Below are 18,105 nucleotides of genomic sequence, written 5' to 3'. Positions count from 1 at the left end.
AGCGGTTTCTGTTCAGTCTCAGGTCTTGTTCTGAGTTTCCCTGCAGGTCCCTAGAGGGGAGGGACCAGGTTGCGCCAGGGGAAAGGTGTGCACTACAAGGGAGCCCCGAGGGGACCTCCCACCACACAACTGAGGGGACCTCACAGAGTCCTCCCCTCATACCGTCAGAGAATGCTCAGGGCTGGGCCACAGGATACCACCGAGGTGCCCCCTCCATTTCTCTCACAGGAGCTGCAGGAACCAGGAGGCAAAGGCAGACATCTGAGGCCCAGGTCCTGAGTTCAGAGAGCAGAGGAGGTCCAGGCAGTGCTGGGAGTCAAGGTGAGAAGGGTGCCCTGAGTGTACACCAAGGGCTCCCCATCCCAGAACAGAGGGGATCCCACAAGGGCCTAATTTTCTTACCTTGTCAGTCCCAGAAATCTCGGGCTGTGCTGACCACACCCTAGGGAGCCACCTCACTTCCTCCTTCAGGTAGCCAGGGGACTGGCCACTCCAGAGGCATGCCCCTGTGAGGTCTGAGAGCACCTTTCAAGAGGAGACCTGCAAGTGGCCTGTGGCTGCCCAGGCCTGTGGTTCTCAGGTGAGGCTGTTCACAGCCCCTCTATCCACCATCCAGGCCCATGGTCCTCATATGTCCCCATTTGCCCCCATGCCTCACTCTGTGGTTTGATTGCAGGCATCATGCTTGTGGTCGAGATGATTGAGCTGAGCAGGCTCAAGGAAGACCTTCAGGACCCAGGCAAGGCCCAGGGCCCTGTGGAGGCACAGCTCTTTGGGGCTGAGGCGGGGGAGGCTGCATCCCCCTCAGCCTCTTCCCCCACAGTCTCCTGCTCTGCCCTTGCAGAGGCCTTGCCCCAGGAAGCTCTGAATGAGATGGTGGCTAACCTGGTGAAGTTCTTTCTCCTCAAGTATCTGCCCAAACAGCTGACCTCCCAAGCGGAAATGCTGAAGAAGGCCCTCAGGGATAACAAGGAGCACTTCCCAGTGGTCTTCACTCAAGCCTCAGAGTGCCTACAGGTGGTCGTTGGCATGGAGATGAAGGAGTTGGACCTCAGGGAACACATCTACATCGTGGTCCTCACCTTGGGCCTCACCTGTGATGAGATACTGAGCAGTGGGCAGAGCCTGCCCAAGGCCGGCCTCCTGGTGCTGGTCCTCAGCCTGATCATGCAGAATGAAGACCTGGCCCCTGAGGAGGCAGTCTTGGGAGCACTGAGCAGGATGGGGTGGTGTGTGTTGGAAGTGAGCACAGTGTCTTTGGGGGAGCCCAGGGAGCTGCTGACACAAGTGTGGCTGTAAGAGGGATACCTGGAGTACCAGCAGGTGCCTGACAGCCACCCTGCTCGCTATGAGTGCCTGTGGGGTCCCTGGGCCTATGTGGAGACCAGCAAGTGGCAAGTCATGGCATTTGTGCTCAGGGTCAAACAGAGGGCTTTGAGGGCCTTCCCACTCCTGTCTGCAGAGGCTGCAAGGGAGGAGGAATAGGGGGCCTGAGCCAGAGCAGCAGCCAGGTTGATCATTCCCTCTGTGAGTGAAGAGGGAGTAGTCAGCCTTCTCAGAAGTAAGGGCCCGGGCCAGTTGGGGGAACCAGTTCATACCATCTTTGGGCTTCTGTTCTCTATGATGACATGGAGATTCATCTGTTTTCCTTAGAAAATTTTCAAGCTTTGATTGTTTTCACAAAAGGCTAAACGTCAGTGTGTTAGCTTGGTGAATGATGTTGATCACAATGTGTTTGTGCTTACCCAGTTCAAGAACAAGAGTTTTGCTGTTTTGTAAGAGATTGGAAACTCTTCCATTTTGTTTTGTGACCCTGAAAGGGACACAATCGAATTGGAATCAGAACTATTTTGGAAATGTGAGCTTACTTAGCAGTAATATTGATGGGGAAAGAATTAGATGATAACAGTAATTGTAGTGAATTCATCCTTCTGTCCTTCTTGTGTGTCATTCTGAGAGGGTAACAGGCAGGAAGGCCAGGGGTCTCCAAACAGAGGAAATAAGCTGCAAGTGTCCGACATTTTTATCTTTCTTAAAAGGCAGAAGGAAACAAACTAGTGATATTTTTTCCTTCTCTATACAAATGTAAAAGGAGGTTTCTCTTAAACTGCTGTGTTGCCATAATGACACCTGGTTTCACCTGAAGTTAACTATTCTCAAACCTTAAGTTAACCAATGCATTTTTCTTATGGAAATGTTTGTCTTAAACTATGTTAATGTACTATGCATTTACCCCAGACTCTGTCTTCAAATAGGTTCACCTAATGGCTCAGAACCTACTTGACAAACCAATATGTTATACTCAGATATTGTTCCCCTAATCTATGTGGACGAAACTATTTGTATGGTAATCTGCCCTTCTACAAGATTCAAGCCAATCATTTTATGGCCCGGGATGAATCATGTGGTGCCAAGATTATCCCAAAATGCATCTTATGGGTGAGGGGCCTGGTGCCATTCTGAGTTTTAAGACATTCCTTTCTTTAACAAACTGCTAGTGACTATATAACATCCAGCTGATGCCTAGCAGGGGGGTACTCTTTCTGCCTCCTTCTGATGCCTATGTCAGAAGCTTTCTCAATCTCCTTTATAGTTTAATAAAACTTTATTACAAAAAAGCTCTGAGCAAGCCTCGTCTCTGGCCCCAGATTGAATTCTTCTCCTCTGGAGGCCAAGAATCCCAGCGTCTTTTCATTCAGCAACCACCTTTCAATTCTCAAAAACTAAATGATCTTTATTTGGATTTGCCTGGGTTATTTAAGGAAGTAGCAGACAATTCATCTGAGGCCCCTGCTCACTGGCTCATATGTTCCGAACACCTTTAAGGAGTATCTGCTACAGGAAAGGCCGTGTTAGCAGTGGGGACACTAGGAGAAGCAGGACACCCCCACACCTAGAGCAAAGGTCTAGGAGCCGCAGTCACACAAGGAAGGTGGAGAGACGTCCCCTAGTCGCACTGAACAAGGCAACATGGGGCAGGGCAGTGGGGCTCCAGGAGGAGCACTCGAGTGTCAGTGCCTGAGCCAAGGTGTTTTGCAGCTTTGGGAAGCTGGGTTCCTTATGTGGGAGGTGATCATCATGAGGCTGGCTGGTGGCAGCCCTCAGACTTGCAGACAGTGTGTCTTCAGGGTGATGGCAAAATCTGAAACAGATCATTGCTGTAAGGTGTCCTTTTCCATCTTGGATAAAGCCCAGAGAGATCTCTTTCTGGGGAAGGAAGGAAGGGGTCATAACTCTTGTCGCATTGCTGTTGATCACAGGGGCAAAGGAGGTGTTTTCTACCCCATATCTGCTAGGAATCCTGCAGAACTTTGGTCGCACTCCCTTGAAGTGGTGCCCAAGAAATGCATGGAACTACCCTTTCTTTCCTGACCCTGGGGGATCCAGAACCCAAGGTGTTAATTAGCCTACAATTATCTTGATTGTAATTGGCCATTGTACTCAAGGACTTGACCTTCCTTGGGGCTGCAATGAAGGAAAGTAATGTCTTGGATGGAAGACCAGCTGGGGCACAGACAAAGAGTGGTTCTTGCTTCTATTTCCTGGAGCAGCTTGAGTCCTGTTGGAACACTCCTCCACACCCAAATTTAACAGGTCTTCTATGGAAATGGGGCTTGCCTGGTAGCTCAAATGATGAAGATTCTGCTTGCATTGTGGGAGACTTGGGTTCGATTCCTGGGTCAGGAAGATCACCTGAAGAAGAGCATGACAACCCACTCCAGCATTGTTGCCCGGAGAATTCCATGGACAGAGGAGACGGGCAGGCTACAGTCCATGGAGTAGCAAAGTCAGACACGACTGAGCTACTAACATTATGGTCCACTATGGTCTAAGTAGCAAAGTTTCTTAGTTTTATTTATGAAACATCCTGTTTGGCTGATTAGCTATTCCACACCTTATTGAAGTGTATATTCTCTGACAAGCCCTGGACCACAAAGCAGCCAATTCCTTCCCACAGTAGAGAGTGGAGGACAGTCTTGGGGCAACATTGGGACAGATTCCTGCCCCGACATCACAGAGGCAATGGCCACCAAGCCCTGGCAGCTGCATCCTGTCCCTCAGGCGCATCCTGCAGCCCAACAAATGGGCTCCTCAAATCAGCGGGCTTCACAGGAGAACTTGGGCCATGGGGCTTGGGACCTTCCAAGGACCACGTGCAAATGAGGGCTGTGGGGATCTCAGAGCACTGGTCTCAGTTCCTCTGGAGCCCCAACCCTTTCCACACACCCCAGGCTGCGGTCCAACCTTCCGACTTCTCATGCCATTCTCTTCTCAGTGCTACACAATGCCTCTGAGGTGACAAAAAGCAGGTCTGTGGAATGAAGGGGACAAGGAGAATCAGAAGCACTGTGGGGCTGCTCTGTGGTTTGCTGAGAACTGACTTTGCAAGGGCCCTGCATCTCTGTCCAGTCCCAGCGCCTCCCACGTGAGGGCGGTGCCCTGTCCCTGCTGCTGCCATGGGGCCTCCTGCCCAAATGAACCTGCCAGGCTTGCCAGCTCCTCACTGAGCAGGAGGGAGGGAGGGTCTGACCTTATGGCCCCAGTGCCCACTGGGATAAAGCCCCTATAGAAGCCTCCTCCGATATGGGAGGGAAAGTAACACGACCCCCAAGGCTCCAGGTCTCCCCAACCACAGAGAGGGAGGGGAGCAGCTGGAGGGCCTCTGGGCTGGGGACACCAGGGTAAGGGACACCGAGCACAGGGGCAGGAGAACGAGGCTGAGAAAGGCAGGCCTTGGCCATCATGAGGGCTTGTGTGTGCACAACAGAGCTGTCCTGAGCCACAGCTGACAAAAACTCCTCAGTGCCACGAAAACCCACTGCCAAAGCCCACATGGTGCCTGGAGGAGGGGGACCAGAAAAGTCAGCTCCCTCAGGACCCAGGGGGTGAGGAGGGGCCCAGAGTAGGGTGGGGGTGGGGGCAGGAAAGGCCACAATAGCCAGGCTGCCCACAGATAGCACAGTCTTCAGTCCCTTTGGAGGAGCCACCAGGGACCCCCACTGAAGATCACAGCCTCCAGGGTCATGTCCCAGTCAGGTGAACCAACCTGAAGGAGCTTTATCAACCTGTTTAGGAGCGCAAAGGCCAGGGAGCAAGCTCAAGTCAAGGCCTGTGAGCTCCATTCTGGCTGCCAGTCCTCAGGCCGAAGGGCCTCTGGGAGAGCCTCTTCCACACCCTCTTAGCTTTCCCCTTTCAGACACCAGGCTGTGGCCCTCACACAGGGCAAATGACCCTGCTGAGTGGCAGAACTAGGTGGACAGTGCCCTAGGGTACTCAACACACATACCTTTCCAAGGTGCCGGTCTGTCCCCTACATGGTGACTTTGAAGAACAGTGGCCCACAAAGGTCAGAGAACATGCACCTCGAAACCCACTGCCCCATCATCCATATGCAGTGAACACCAGTGACTCATTCGGGTTTTGTCCAGTCCCATACCCAGACTCTCATGCATTTTCAAATACAGGTAGATGGGGGCTCCCTTTGGTCACATCTATCTCAATAAGTCAGACATGTCCCTGGGAGTGAGTGTGTGTAAAGGAGGCCCTTTGGAAAACGCCTAACCTGTGAGCCAGCAAAATCATTCGATGTTCCTGCCATCTGGGTAAGGGAGAACTGGTCCACAATGGTAGTGGGGACAGGGGAATGGGCGGAGAAGATCAGAGCTGGCCTCGTAGAGGACCAGTGAAGTGCTTGTTTTCAACAGAACAGGCTATATCTTGAACACCCAACCAAGTCCTTGAAATGGCAGGGAACCACAGATACCCAAGTTGGACATGGGAGGCCAGGACCGGGGATAGCAGAAGCCCAACCACCTCACTGTCAAGAGGAAACAGGGCTTTTGTGGCAGCCTCCAGGGAGGCTAAATCCGAGTCTGAGACTCTGGGAAGGGGATGGGAAAAGCATACACACAGATGGTCCCAAAGTGAGAACTCTAAGGGGAGTCTGTGTCTCGGGTGCTTGGGGAACAGTCATGTGGAACGTGAGGTCACTACCACTGTGCTTGAGCACAGCTCTACACTGCAGAAAGCTTGACCTGGGGGGCGATGGGGGCAGGAAACAGGACTCTTGACTTTGGGGCCATCTGAGTGGGACCTACCAACTGGCAGCACCAGTCAGAAGAGACCAAAGCCAGAAGAGGGACAAGGCCTGGGGATGGGGGAGGGTGGGATCACCAACTCAAGCTAGGCCAACCAGCCTGCTATGGACCCCCTCTTCCAGGAGGGACAGTCGCCAGGGGCCCATCTGACCCCTGGGGTGTCTCTCGGTGGTAGCCGAACCAGGACTCACCAGGGCCTGGCCCTTTAGCAGAAGGCAGCCACAGGCCTGCCCGTTGGTAGGGTAGGGGTGGAGCCAGGGGCATGTTTGTCAACCTATCCAGGGCCTGGCCCCCTGAAACAAGGCACATGGAAGCAGATGGGAGCCTGTGCAGGCAACCTGAAACATACTTTTCTGTACTTTCATACAAGAGACAAGCTGGGGATCACATCTCTGTCCCCAGACCCCCTCCCCACACCGGGCCAGGGCTGCCTCTCCACATCACCTCTGTGACATCATGAAACAAGTAAGGAAGTGGACCACTTAATTGGCTGCCTGGCCCATGACCCAGATTCTAGAATCTCCAGACAGTATTTATTGGGCACTACCACCCTGCTCTGAGGCCTTTCTGCCCGGACCATTCACTGCTTCGGTAGAGAATGCTCCTAAACTAGACTGGCTCCATGGATAGTCAGAGTTCCAACAAGCCATGTGCAGCAGCCCCGCTCGCCCCATCCACTGATGGAGAGCCCACAGCAGGGCACCCTCCTGATGTCACCCAGATCCAAATGTGGATTCAGAGGAGGCTTTGGAGAAGTGGTGGGACCAACCCAAGAGCCCAGATCCGGGCCCCCAAGACAACCCACCCCACAGGGCCCGAACCCAGCAACAGCCAGTGAGGAAGTGAACGATGCCGTCCTTGGGCTGTCCTTGCCCAGGAAGCTCTGGATGATCATGCAGGATGCGGCCTTCACCTCTGTGCACTGGAACGACGAGGGAGACATGGTGTTAACTGAGGCAGATCTCTTCCAGATGGAGGTCCTCCATCACACATGCACAGACAGGATCTTCAAGACAGCATCAAAAGTTTCATCCGTGAACTGAACCTGCATGGGTTCAGTAAAATCCACCATTCGGGTTGCTCTGCAGGGAAGAAAAGGATGATGGTAATGTAGAAAGCCCTTCTGGGGAGCCTGGACTAGAAAAGCCGAGTGCTGGATGGATTTCAATTTCCAGGAGAACTTTTTTCTCGTGAGAGGGTGGTTAAGGAAAGAGGAGAAAGCAGGCCTTGTCATGTTCCACGAATCCCCTTAGACAGGATCCACAGGGGTGACTCCAGACCCTGAGAGGCCACTTGATGTCAGGGAGTGCCCGTAACACCTGCCAGGAATGAGAAGACCTTGTTTCCATAGTTAGGCAAGGACGGGACAGTGGTGGGAAGGAGGGCTGTGAGGAAAAGCTATTCTCCCCCGCAATGGCTGAAGTGATTCATTTCCTTTCAGATCTATCACTACTCCAAGTTCCAGAGAGACAAGCCTCTCCTCCTGCAGAACATCTAGAGGAAATGCGACCCCAGAAGAACTGTGCCTGCCACCGGCACAACAGCGACCCCCAAAAGAAGCAAGCAGTGGTGACCAGATGCTCTCCTTGATTCCATCACTAGTGCACCAAAGAGGCTGACAAGCAGGTCCAGAAGGGAGCCTCAACTGTTCATGGAACCCCTGGCCAGTGCTCATTTGAGTTCTTGGCATTTGGTTTATGGACAGTGTAGTCGGGCGGCCAGGTCAAGCCATCTCCCCAGCGAGCAGGGCTGCCCCAGTGGAGAGGGTACATCCAGCAATGCCATGTCTGTACCCCTGGCTACTGCTGGAAGGGACAGTGCAGGGGAACTGCCCAAGAGCTCCCTGAGGTACCCAGATTATGGTCCAGTGATGACTTTGTACAACACCTGATTCCATCGTGAGGGGAGCCGTTTCAGTTGTGGCCCCAAATGAGGCCTCTGAAGCAGAGGAGGAGCAGGAGGAGTCCTCAGAAGTGTGCCCTCTGTGAGGAGTTCAAGGACAAGCCCAATCCCTGAGCTGCCAGGTCCCCAGGGACACCCAAAAGCGCTCTTTTGTAATCAAAAATCTATTTTTGGCTCTAATAAAGTACACCAAAACTCCACGGGAGTAAATAAAGAATCAAATGAGAGCTGCGAGTCTGTGTTCTTTCTGTCTGTCCATGCTATTCACACGGCACTGGGTGAGCCAGATGAGGCTGGAAGCCCACGCCCCAGGCAGGCCTCAGTCCAGTCCCCACAGTTCCTTTTCACCTGAAGCAGCAGCATTTCACACGTTCTGCCAAGAGTGTGGCTCCCAAGCCATGCGCTGAGGCCATCCCAGGACAGGCGGGTCCCTGGGCCTTGCCTGCCACACAGCAGAAGACCCAGCCCGGCTCCTGACCATGGGGGTGTCACCTTCCATGAGTCATGCACCCTGAAGCAGAAGGGGCTCCTCCTGGGTCCCTCGATGATGCCACAAGTTTCTGATCAGCAGCTGAGCGTCACCAGCTCCCAATCCAGGGGCTTCCCCAAGAGCCTCACTGCAAAGCAGGGTCACCCCAACCACCAAGGGCCCTGCAAACACGTGACCCCATACCTGAAGACAAATACAAGGTTTCCACAAGGTGAACACCAGCCGGTGTTGCTCGGCCCTCACAGCTTTATTTAGAATTCAGCCACTGCGCCCAACATACAGTCCCTGGTCCAGACATCAGCCCCATGTGCTCGAGCATCCTCTAAGCCTGGTGACACAGAAGGGGGTGGTCACAGACAGCTGGCTCTTTCCATCTGCCTCCACGCTATCCACTAACAGGAGGGTGGCAACCCAGAGGACCCGTCCATCACATGCAGTCTGCAGGGAAGTCAGGAAGGAGGGCGGGACAGGTGGAGAGAGGCACATGGTGAGTTCCAAGACAAAGGGCCATGAAACCCTGGGAACACTGAGGAGGGAGGGCAGGTCCCCTGGTTTCGCAGCCCAGTGGTCGGGCTCTGGTCCTTTCTCAGCACAGACAGGCACAGTCTGGGCTTGGCTTCCTCCCAACACCCACCCCATCCCTCATCTCCAGGCCCCATCACTGCCAACTCTGCAGATCCCCCATGTTACCCCAGGCCTCCTGAGCACAGATCTGTGCTAACCAACCTGGCCTCGGCCCTGGGGCTGCCCTTGACGGCCCTGCCAGGTGTCTTCCCCATGCGTTTGGGAGCCACCTTCCTCCCAGCCCTTCCCACACCACTGCCTCCACTGTCAGCAGATGCCTTGGCCCCTGCCCAGGGCCTACAGAAAGAACAAAGGAGAGCAGGAACTACTGGGTCGGGTGTTCTCCCTGTCCTCGCCAGGGCCTGGGATGGCACCATGCAGGGATCACAGAATTCAAATCTCAAATAACCTGCCAGGTTACTGTCACACCTTCCCACGGCTGAAGAGGCACCGAGGAGGTGCTGAGGGATAGAGAGATAGCCCATGACTGCAGGGAAGCTGACCACAGGCAACTCCATCCTCACTTCTATCCTTGTACTTGGAAGGGGGTCCCTGTTTACTGGAGGGGGGAGAGGCAGAGAACCAGCGCCACGGGCCTGAACCTCAGCAGGATCTCAGTGCCTTGCAGAGCCTCCATTTCCACATGGCTGTGAGGACGGGGACAAGGTCCCAGAGGCTCCCAGCCCAGGTCCTCCCTGGCCTTTCCTTCCCCGAGCACAGCAGAGCCACAGTTCTCACAGCCCTCATGACAGCCAATGTCAGCCAACATCTCAACCCTGGCTTCTGGCCTCCTGAACCAGCATGGTTTGTAGTCTGAGTCACCCAGCCCATGTGACCCTGATGTGACTGCCAGCAAATGAAGCCAGAGAGTCAGCCCTGTCCAGACATCCCTCCGCAGGGGCAAGTGAGGAGTGGAGGGATGACTTCTACACTCCCAGCGCCTTGGGCACACTCCTCCACCTCTGCACAACTTCATGCATCTGCTTACACCTCCCAGTGTTGGGGGTCCCACAAGTTACTGATTTGTCCCTCCTGATGGAAGGGAAGGGAAAACTCATTCTGCCAATACAGCCACTCAAAGGGACCACACACTCACTGACGGAAGATCCATGCAGGAGGAGGCCCAGGGCACAGGGCACACACCCAAGGGGCTGACAGACACCAGCAAACAGCCTTCCACAAAGGCTCCTCCATGACCATTCCCCCAACCACAGGCAAGGGTGCCATGTCCTCACACACTGGCGGGCCCTGAGATTCATCATCCCGCTGAATCTCTGTCCACCTGCTGGGTGACAAAGGGTCACCCTCCTCACTGGGTCTGGATGAGTTACCAGGGAGCCTGGCTGGCCCCTGGGGTGTGGCCATTGCTATGTCTTCTACTGGGGTATGTGACAGGATCCCAGGCTTGCCCAGTTTCCGCCACTCATTGTCTCAGCCAACCCAACCCCTCCCTCCTGGGCGCCACCGAAGCTCAACTGTGTGGGTGGGATGCCTGAGCAAGAAGGGGCTGCAAGCACTCCTACCTCTGGAAGCAGAGGGTGCCTGCTTGGTGGCCAGAGGAGAAAACACTCTTCTGCCTGCTTGTCTGGGCATCTTCACCTGCCCAAGGACCAGAGCAACAGGGAGAAAATCACTGCGACAAGACAGCAATGTTGGACAACAGGCCACCAGTTTTCTTCTCAGCAGGAGCCTCACACCACGGGGACCCAGGAGGGCCCAACGGATGTGAAACACACGTGCAGGTTTCTTCAGGGTGGGTTCTGCTCATCACAGTAGCTGGCCTGTTCTCACGCGGCTGGGACAGGGACCCCACGATGCCTCAGCATGCATCCCCCAGGAATGATAGTGATTTATAGCCCAGGAGATGCCACAAGGAACAAGAGAAAATGACTCCTCCCCTCACACTGCCACTCTGGAAGGATCTGGGGGCCACCACAGTCAGTGGGCTGCCCTCCATGGACTCGTGGCTGAGCCCCACCAGGAGGGGAACCATGGACAAGCAACTGAGTCCTGCAGGGGCAGGGCCTGCCTGGTGGGGGCGGCTCGCAGGGATCAGGTGGGGCTCACGTGAAGTCACAGTCTGGGGGCGGAGCTGGAGGCTGGAAGGAAGTCACGACCACGTGGAAGGAAAGGGGCGGGGACTGTGACCATGGAGGGGACCGGAAGTGCGGCGTGGCCATCCGGCAGTCACTCCTTGTCCCAGAGCCAGGAACCCCCGCCCGGAGGTATGATCAGCGCACGAGGCAGGTCCCGCCTTCCTGCAAGCAGAGCTAGTCCCAGGCGCTTTGGGATGGCCGGGCTGCGGCCACTAGGCAGGACAGTGGTCCACCACCGGGGCCCGAGACCACTGACAGGTGACAGCGCTGACTGGCCTTCGTCCCGTCGCGTCCACAAACACTGAAGCCCCTGATTTCCGGTGTGTATGGCTTCCTGTACTCACGTACTACTAGTTTGACTCAGTCGTGTCCGACTCTTTGTGACCCCATGGACTGGGGCCCACCAGGCTCCTCCCTCCATGGGATTCTCCAGGCAAGAATACTGGAGTGGGTTGCCATTTCCTTGGCCAGGGGATCCTCCCGACCCAGGGATTGAACCCGGGTCTCCCGCCTTGCGGGCAGACGCTTTAACCTCTGAGCCACCAGGGTGCGTACTCACGTAGGCACGCAGTTATGTAGACACGCACGTAGGAACAAACGCGCATTCCCCAGCCAGCCCTGTCCCCTTGGAGACGAAATAGGATCCGCCACGCTCTGAGGCGCCTGGAAGGTCAGGCCAGGAGGAGCCTCGAGACCCGCGGCCTGGAGCAGGACCCAGGGGAGGACCAGAAGTGAGCGGTCGGGCGGGCGGAAAAGAGGGGAGGAGATGGGAGGAGCAGGGCGAGAAGTCTGTGGCTGAGGTGTGGGAAACACGTGGGTGAGGAGGAGCTTCTGGAGAAGGAGGCAGGGCTGGGGCGGGGCCGGGTAGGGCCGGGCAGGGCTGGGGCGGGGCCGGGTAGGGCCGGGCAGGGCTGGGGCGGGGCCGGGCAGGGCTGGGGCGGGGTGGAGCCACCGGGGGAGCGGGGCGGGGCTGACAGGGATGGAGCTGTGGGTGCTAGGAATGCACGGAGGCTAGGACTGACCCACTCAGTGGCGTAGGCCAGACCGTGCCCTTTTGAGTCTTTGCCGTAGGCGTCCAGTCCGAGAGACTCGGCGAGAGGCAAAGTGACAGCGACCGCATCCGAGCTTCAGCGTGGACCCCAGGAGCCAGGGAAGCGGAGAGAGGCGGGGCCTCTGGGCAGAATTGCGCATCTCTGGGCAGAAAGCCCAGGCCCTCTCCCCTCCAAGCCACCCTCCGGCTGCTGGCCCAGTGCTGAGCAAGTCTTTATCTGGGTTTTTTTGCAGATGAGAAGGACAATCCTCACTGCGTTTCTTGCTGCCCCTGGGACCTGAGATGTCCCAGAGAAAGGCAACTTCACCTTCAAAACTGTTTCCTGTCCTCTTCCTCTCTTCTGGGGGCTCAGCCCACCCAGGGCAGCCACCTGACTCTGCCACCCTCCCTGCTGTGTCCCTGCCTCCCAAGTGCCTGACCAGAGTAAATTCTCCTCTTCCTGTCCCCACTGCTACTGGCTGAGCTCAGACTGCATGGCCTGCGGTGGGTGCTGTCAGCCTAGCCCCGCCCCCCACCAGCCTGAACCCCTGCTGTCTCTCCTCCTCCCACCGGTGTTTCACATACCATGGTTCTGGTCACACTGCATGCCCATCTGTCCTCATCAACCCCGGATGGAAAGCACAGCCGAGCCCTCTCCTCTTTCAGCCCCAACATGTCCATGGTGCCCTGGTGGGGCTTCCGGTGGTCCTAGGTCTCCTTCCTTGTCGCCCAGCACCCTGGGTGGCTGTGCTGGCCATGCCATCTGCACAGAGCTCCTCCAGGACCCGACACTTTCACATGCAGTTCTGCCCCTGGACCACTGGCTCCTCTTCTCCTGACCACCTACTGTCCTCCTTCCAGGCAGGACCTTAACATCCCTTTCTCCGTCTGCCCGAGTGTCAGATGCTCTCATCTGGTAGTTCTGGGGCACCCTGCATCTTCCTGCAGCCTGCCTTTGCCCCCCTCTTCCTCCCAGGCTGTGGCTGCTGTGCACAAGTGTGGACCGCCCCCCCCCCCGCCCCCCACCAACTGAGGTTAGCCGAGTCCCAGGAAGGCAGGGTCAGTGTCTCACTGGTTGCAGTTACCTGGGCACCCACACAACTGCTGCTGTGGGAATGTTGAGTCGGTGGAGCAGTGCTTTCCCTTCCAGCGTGCAGCCTGCTCTTTCCTTGCAGAAGCCTCCCAGCCACAAGTTGAGGGGCAGAGGCTGCCTCCTGGATTTCAGGCCTCAGCAATGCCAGGACCTGAGAGGTCACCAGACCCAACTCCCTCATGCTGGCGCCTTGCTCCTCACCCCAAGAGTGGTTACCAGCAGTCTCCAGACACCCCAGAATCTCCTCATAGTGGTTTCAAATAATGAGGGAGGGTCCTGTGAATGGTGGGTGGGCTGCTGCTGTTCCTCTCAAATCCTGTTTTTTTTTACATTAATTTATTAATTATTTTTATATGATATTATACATGTTCCAATGCCATTCTCCCACCCTCTCCCTCTCCCACCGAGTCTAAAAGACTGTTATATACATCTGTGTCATTTTTGCTGTCTCCCATACAGGGTTATCGTTAAAAAGAATACATTTGAATCAGTTCTAATGAGGTGGATGAAACTGGAGCAAATCCTGGTTTTGAAGTAGACCTTGCCCAGTGAACTGGAGACCTATGATGTGTGGCTGTTGATGGGAGCAGTTGTGAGGACCTGCTCCATGGTGTTTCTCTGCACCCATCCCTTCCCTGCTGCTGGCCCCAGCTCTCCTCACGTGTCCAGATGTGAGGACCGAGCCATGGGGAGTGCTGCCTCCCACCCCACCTGGGTCTCTGAGGCTTGGTGAGGGTTTCCACTTTGCTCCTGCTGTGCATTTGCAGGCAGCACTGACCTGGGGCGGGCTCAACCCAGATTCTCAGTTTCCCTTGGGTCCTCCTTGGCCAATGTGGTTTCCTCTCTGAAATGCCTGTTGCCCATCTCTCTGCTGAGCTGTGTATCTTTTCTGTGCTGAGTTGTGGGCACTTCTTTCAGGGTCTGGACACTCATCCTGCCCTGGATTTTTTGTGTTTCAGATTTTCCCTCTTCTGTTTGCAGGCTAGCGACAGACTCAGTATTCACCTGGTCTCTTGGAGCCGTAAGTGCCCCAGAGGTCAGCGCGTGTCCCTCAGGCCCTCCCACTGGGGGCTGCAGTCCATCCCCAGGCTTGGCACCTGGGGCGAGCAGTCCCAGAGGAGACACTGCCCTGGCGTCCAGCACTCTGCCTGTGAGAGAGGGCTCCTTCACGTCCGTGTCAGTCCCTTGGTCCCTGCCTAGCTTCAGTTCCAGGCCAGGACAAGCCCAGGAGCAGTCATGGAGCTCTGGGACATCAACCAACCTTCCTCTCTGTCCCCGGGGCAGCTCCTATTGGCTCTGCCCCTCTCCATGTAGCCCAGATCGAGGGGCCAGCCTGAGAACCGACAGCATTTCTGATTTTATCTCAGTTTCACTGCAGTTCCTTGAGAGGACACGGGTGTCCACTTCGCTGCCACTTCTCGGGTGCTGCCTGCCCAGGGGATGGGGTACCTCCCAGGGGATGGGGCACCGCCCAGGGGGACCTCAGGAGTTTATGTGAGCTTCTGGTGCTGCCCCGCTCACATTCACATCACAGGCCTTTTTATCGCATCTGACCCGGGAGCAGGAGATGCTGGTTTGCGTGTCTCCATCTCTCCTGAACTCTGGGGACTATGTGCTCTTCACTGTCCTCCATCTGAACAGGTTGGCCATGACTCGGGCCCCAGGCCCCCCAGCACTGGAGGGGGCTTCTGGACACCAGGCTTCTGGACACCAGCAGCCCACTGAATGGGTCCAGCTGTTTTGTTTCTGATATCAAGGAGCAGGGAGGGCTTGTCTGGAGGAACATTGCCATCCCATACCCATGGTGGGAAGACTTCAGTGATTGGACTCCTGTGCTCTGGGCGAGAGCCCCATCTGGCTACCGTTTGAGTACTTGCGTGCACACCATGGAGACTTGGCTAAGCACAGAGAGGGTGTGAGCATCAGGAGCAGAGAATGCCCATGAGGCGCCACCAGGGTGAGAAGGTCCTCCAGTTCATCAGTGGGACATGTATCCCCTCCTCTTTTTCTGTGCCTTTCTTTTACTCGCTGGAATTTACACAGGGTTTCCCTTTGGCCTTACCATCTTTCACTCATATCACATGTTCGCCCAGGTCTCACTAAGCCCCGCACGTGGCTCTGGGGGCTACTGCATTCCAGGCTCTCCCAGCTCAAGACCCACTGATGATTCCTCGGGACTGGCCTTGTGTCCCTTGCCCCTTGACCCCCTCTGCTCAGAAAGCCCAGCCCAGGGGGTCCTCCCAAAGTGACTGCAGAGTCAGAGTTAACTGGGTCTGTCACATCAGTGTCAAGTTGACCCTGTGTCTGGCAACATCCATGCCTCTGAAGGTCCCACCTCCCTAGATGGGGTCACTGACCAAGAGCCTGAGGTCCCTTTGGGAAGAGCTGGGGTCTTTCCCTTGTTTGTGTGCTGTGGTGCTGCAGCGTCCTTCCCCCAGGGGCCCACCTTATCCCTGTTTCTCGGTTCCAGATCTGAGAATTGGCTTGGGGGCCGAACCTGGACGAGGGATCTTGACCTGTTTACTGGGGTGGCTGCCCTTGGCCTCAGCGTCATTTTGGAGCATACCTTAATCCGTTGCCCATCCATTGAGCCCCCAGGAGGCCGTGTTGTACTGACCACCTGCCCCGCTCTGTGGGTACGGTCTTCTGGGCGGCGGCAGTCCTCATCATGGCCCCTGGTTCCTGACCACTCAGTGCAACCCTGCAAGCTCTGCTGCAATCCCTGGGCAGTGGGGACAGGGAGTGGGGGTGTCGTCCATCTCCTCCATCATGAGGCCTGGCGAGCCTGGCCTGTGTTGTGTGGTGACTTCGCTCTGCTTGGTGGCCGGGCAGTATGTGACCACCTCTTCCCATGGTTCCTGGGCTCTCCTGCTGGTAGTGCTGTGGGTCCTGCCACAACTCGGGACGGGGAGCTCCTCTGCCTCCTGGGATGGAGGGCACCTGTGAGGGAGGGCTCCAGTCCCATTTGCTCCCTTGGGGGTGGGGGTGGGAGGGCACCAGCTATTTATTGGGTGGGGGGATGGGCTGCTGCTGCAGGCTCCGAAGTTCAGAGACGTCTGTGTAGTCCTGGTCTTCAAGGGCCTGCCTCCCGGTCTCCCTGGCCTTCATGTCAGGGATGCAGGTTTTCCCAAGAGGACCTCCGATGCCAGCAGGTCAGGCCTGCCTTAGTGGAATGTTCCGTGTCTTTGTGGTTCAGCCAATCCTGTAGAATCCTGGGCTGATGTTTGTCCACTGCCTGGAGCTTTGTCAGATACCGGGGAGACCCTGGCTCCCCTGCCCCTGGTTCTCACTGTTCTTCACCCTGAGCTGCTCAGCCCCCTGTGGACAGCACAGCAAAGAGGTCACTTCCCTCTATTTCCCCCTTGTCCCACACTCCTGGATCTTCTCACTTGCCAGGGAATTCGTCTCCCCCTGCCAGCCCAGTGAAAGTTCTAGCAGCTGGGCTGTGGCCTTGAGCCCAGGGCTGAGTGCACCTGACTACCCCCAGGAGGGGATCTCATAACCAGTGGGGCAGGGGATGTCAACCACGTACCAAGGCCCCATCTTGCCACCTCTCCTCAGACCACTCCAGGGCCAGCCACCTCGGGATGGGTCCTTCATGAGGTTGTTCCCAGAGGTGGGGTGGGGGGGAATTGGTGCTGGAGGCTGTCTGGGGACTCACCACTAAGGGGACAGGGAGCAGGCAGGGTGGGCAGGGCATCCCTGCACCTGTGATGTTGACCTGACAGTTCCTGCCAGCCTGTCGGGAGGTGCAGAGCACAGACAGGCGTTGGAGGTGTCCACGGTGGGCCCCGGTGGTCGAGCCGTCACAGTGCCTGAGGCTCGTGATCGCTACTGACCAAGCGGGAGAACTAAAACCAGGAATTGGTGCCTGAGCGGTGGCTGTGTGTACACACAGGATTCCAAGTGCCTTTGGCTGGGTGGCACCACGCTCTGCCCTGCTCTCAGCCTGGTGGGAGGGGCTCTTGGCGTCTTTCGCATGAGACAACTGCTGGGTTGGGCAGGAGAGCTGCTTCCAGTGTGCTGGCCACCTGGCCATCAGCTGGCCCCGGTGTAAGCACAGCCTGATGGGAGAGGGCAGGTCTGAGTGCCAGACCTCACGAGGCAAAGCACATTCAAGTCCAAGGACACCTGTCCTGCAACAGGCTCCTCCACCGTGCAGGGCGTCAGGTCTCCACTCACCCCTGTATCACTCAGGGCTCGGGGGTAGAGAGGCTGGAGCACATCTTCCAGGCAGATCTGTAAAGTTCAGAGCCTGAAACAAAGCAGAGGTTGGGGAGCATGAAGCGTGGGGAACCAAACACTGACTCACATCAAGGGCTTTTTAGATGGGAGTGTCATCTGGGCTGGGTCTCATAGTGAAGAGGGTCTCCTTGGCTGGGAAATGGGGGAAGGGCCCTCAGAAGGGTCAGACCCATGGGGGGAACTGAGCCCAGGTGTGTAGCTGGATCAAGGTCATGGGAAAGGGCCTGGGATACTAGCCTGGGTCCCACTCAGGGGCGACTCTAAGTCATCTGGTCTTTGCCCTGCATACAGTTGATTAATGCCCTCACTTGCAGTTTTAAAGGCAAGCCATTGCCTCTCTGCCCGAGAAGAATTCATTGATTCAGTGATTTTGTTAGTCAGTGATTGGACAAAGCTTTGTGTGCCTCCCATACACAGGGTCAGGCAGCAGATAGACAAGAGGGGCGCACAGGTGAGTCAGGTGACCGGCATGGCTCTTTCCAGGATGAGTGGCTCTGGCAGCTGGTGCCTGTCCTCACTGAACTGGGCATGGGCACCTTCTTCCACAGGCTGACTTCTCCTGGCTTGTGATGAGGTCTCCAATTCTT

The 18,105-nt window shown here is 56.3% G+C and overlaps 1 long non-coding RNA gene and 2 pseudogenes across 1 annotated transcript; 2 read left to right on the top strand and 1 right to left on the bottom strand.

The window, feature by feature from the left end:
• The first annotated feature begins 696 nt into the window (after nucleotides 1–696).
• LOC114111435 (melanoma-associated antigen 10-like) lies at nucleotides 697–1,485 on the top strand (annotated as a pseudogene).
• A 1,228-nt stretch (nucleotides 1,486–2,713) lies between these two features.
• LOC114111456 (uncharacterized) lies at nucleotides 2,714–11,910 on the bottom strand. Its single transcript, XR_003587481.3, has 3 exons — nucleotides 11,710–11,910; nucleotides 7,012–7,180; nucleotides 2,714–4,312 (listed from the first exon to the last, which is right to left on the bottom strand). It is a non-coding gene; the product is annotated as an uncharacterized LOC114111456 (long non-coding RNA).
• On the top strand, nucleotides 6,721–8,114 carry LOC101112202 (heat shock transcription factor, X-linked member 3-like; annotated as a pseudogene).
• Nucleotides 11,911–18,105: the final 6,195 nt, after the last annotated feature.

This window comes from Ovis aries, chromosome X, assembly GCF_016772045.2.
Source record: "Ovis aries strain OAR_USU_Benz2616 breed Rambouillet chromosome X, ARS-UI_Ramb_v3.0, whole genome shotgun sequence".
Lineage (NCBI taxonomy): Eukaryota > Metazoa > Chordata > Mammalia > Artiodactyla > Bovidae > Ovis > Ovis aries.
The sequence above is the reverse complement of the archived record's forward strand: the minus strand, read 5'-3'. Positions and strand labels throughout refer to the sequence as shown.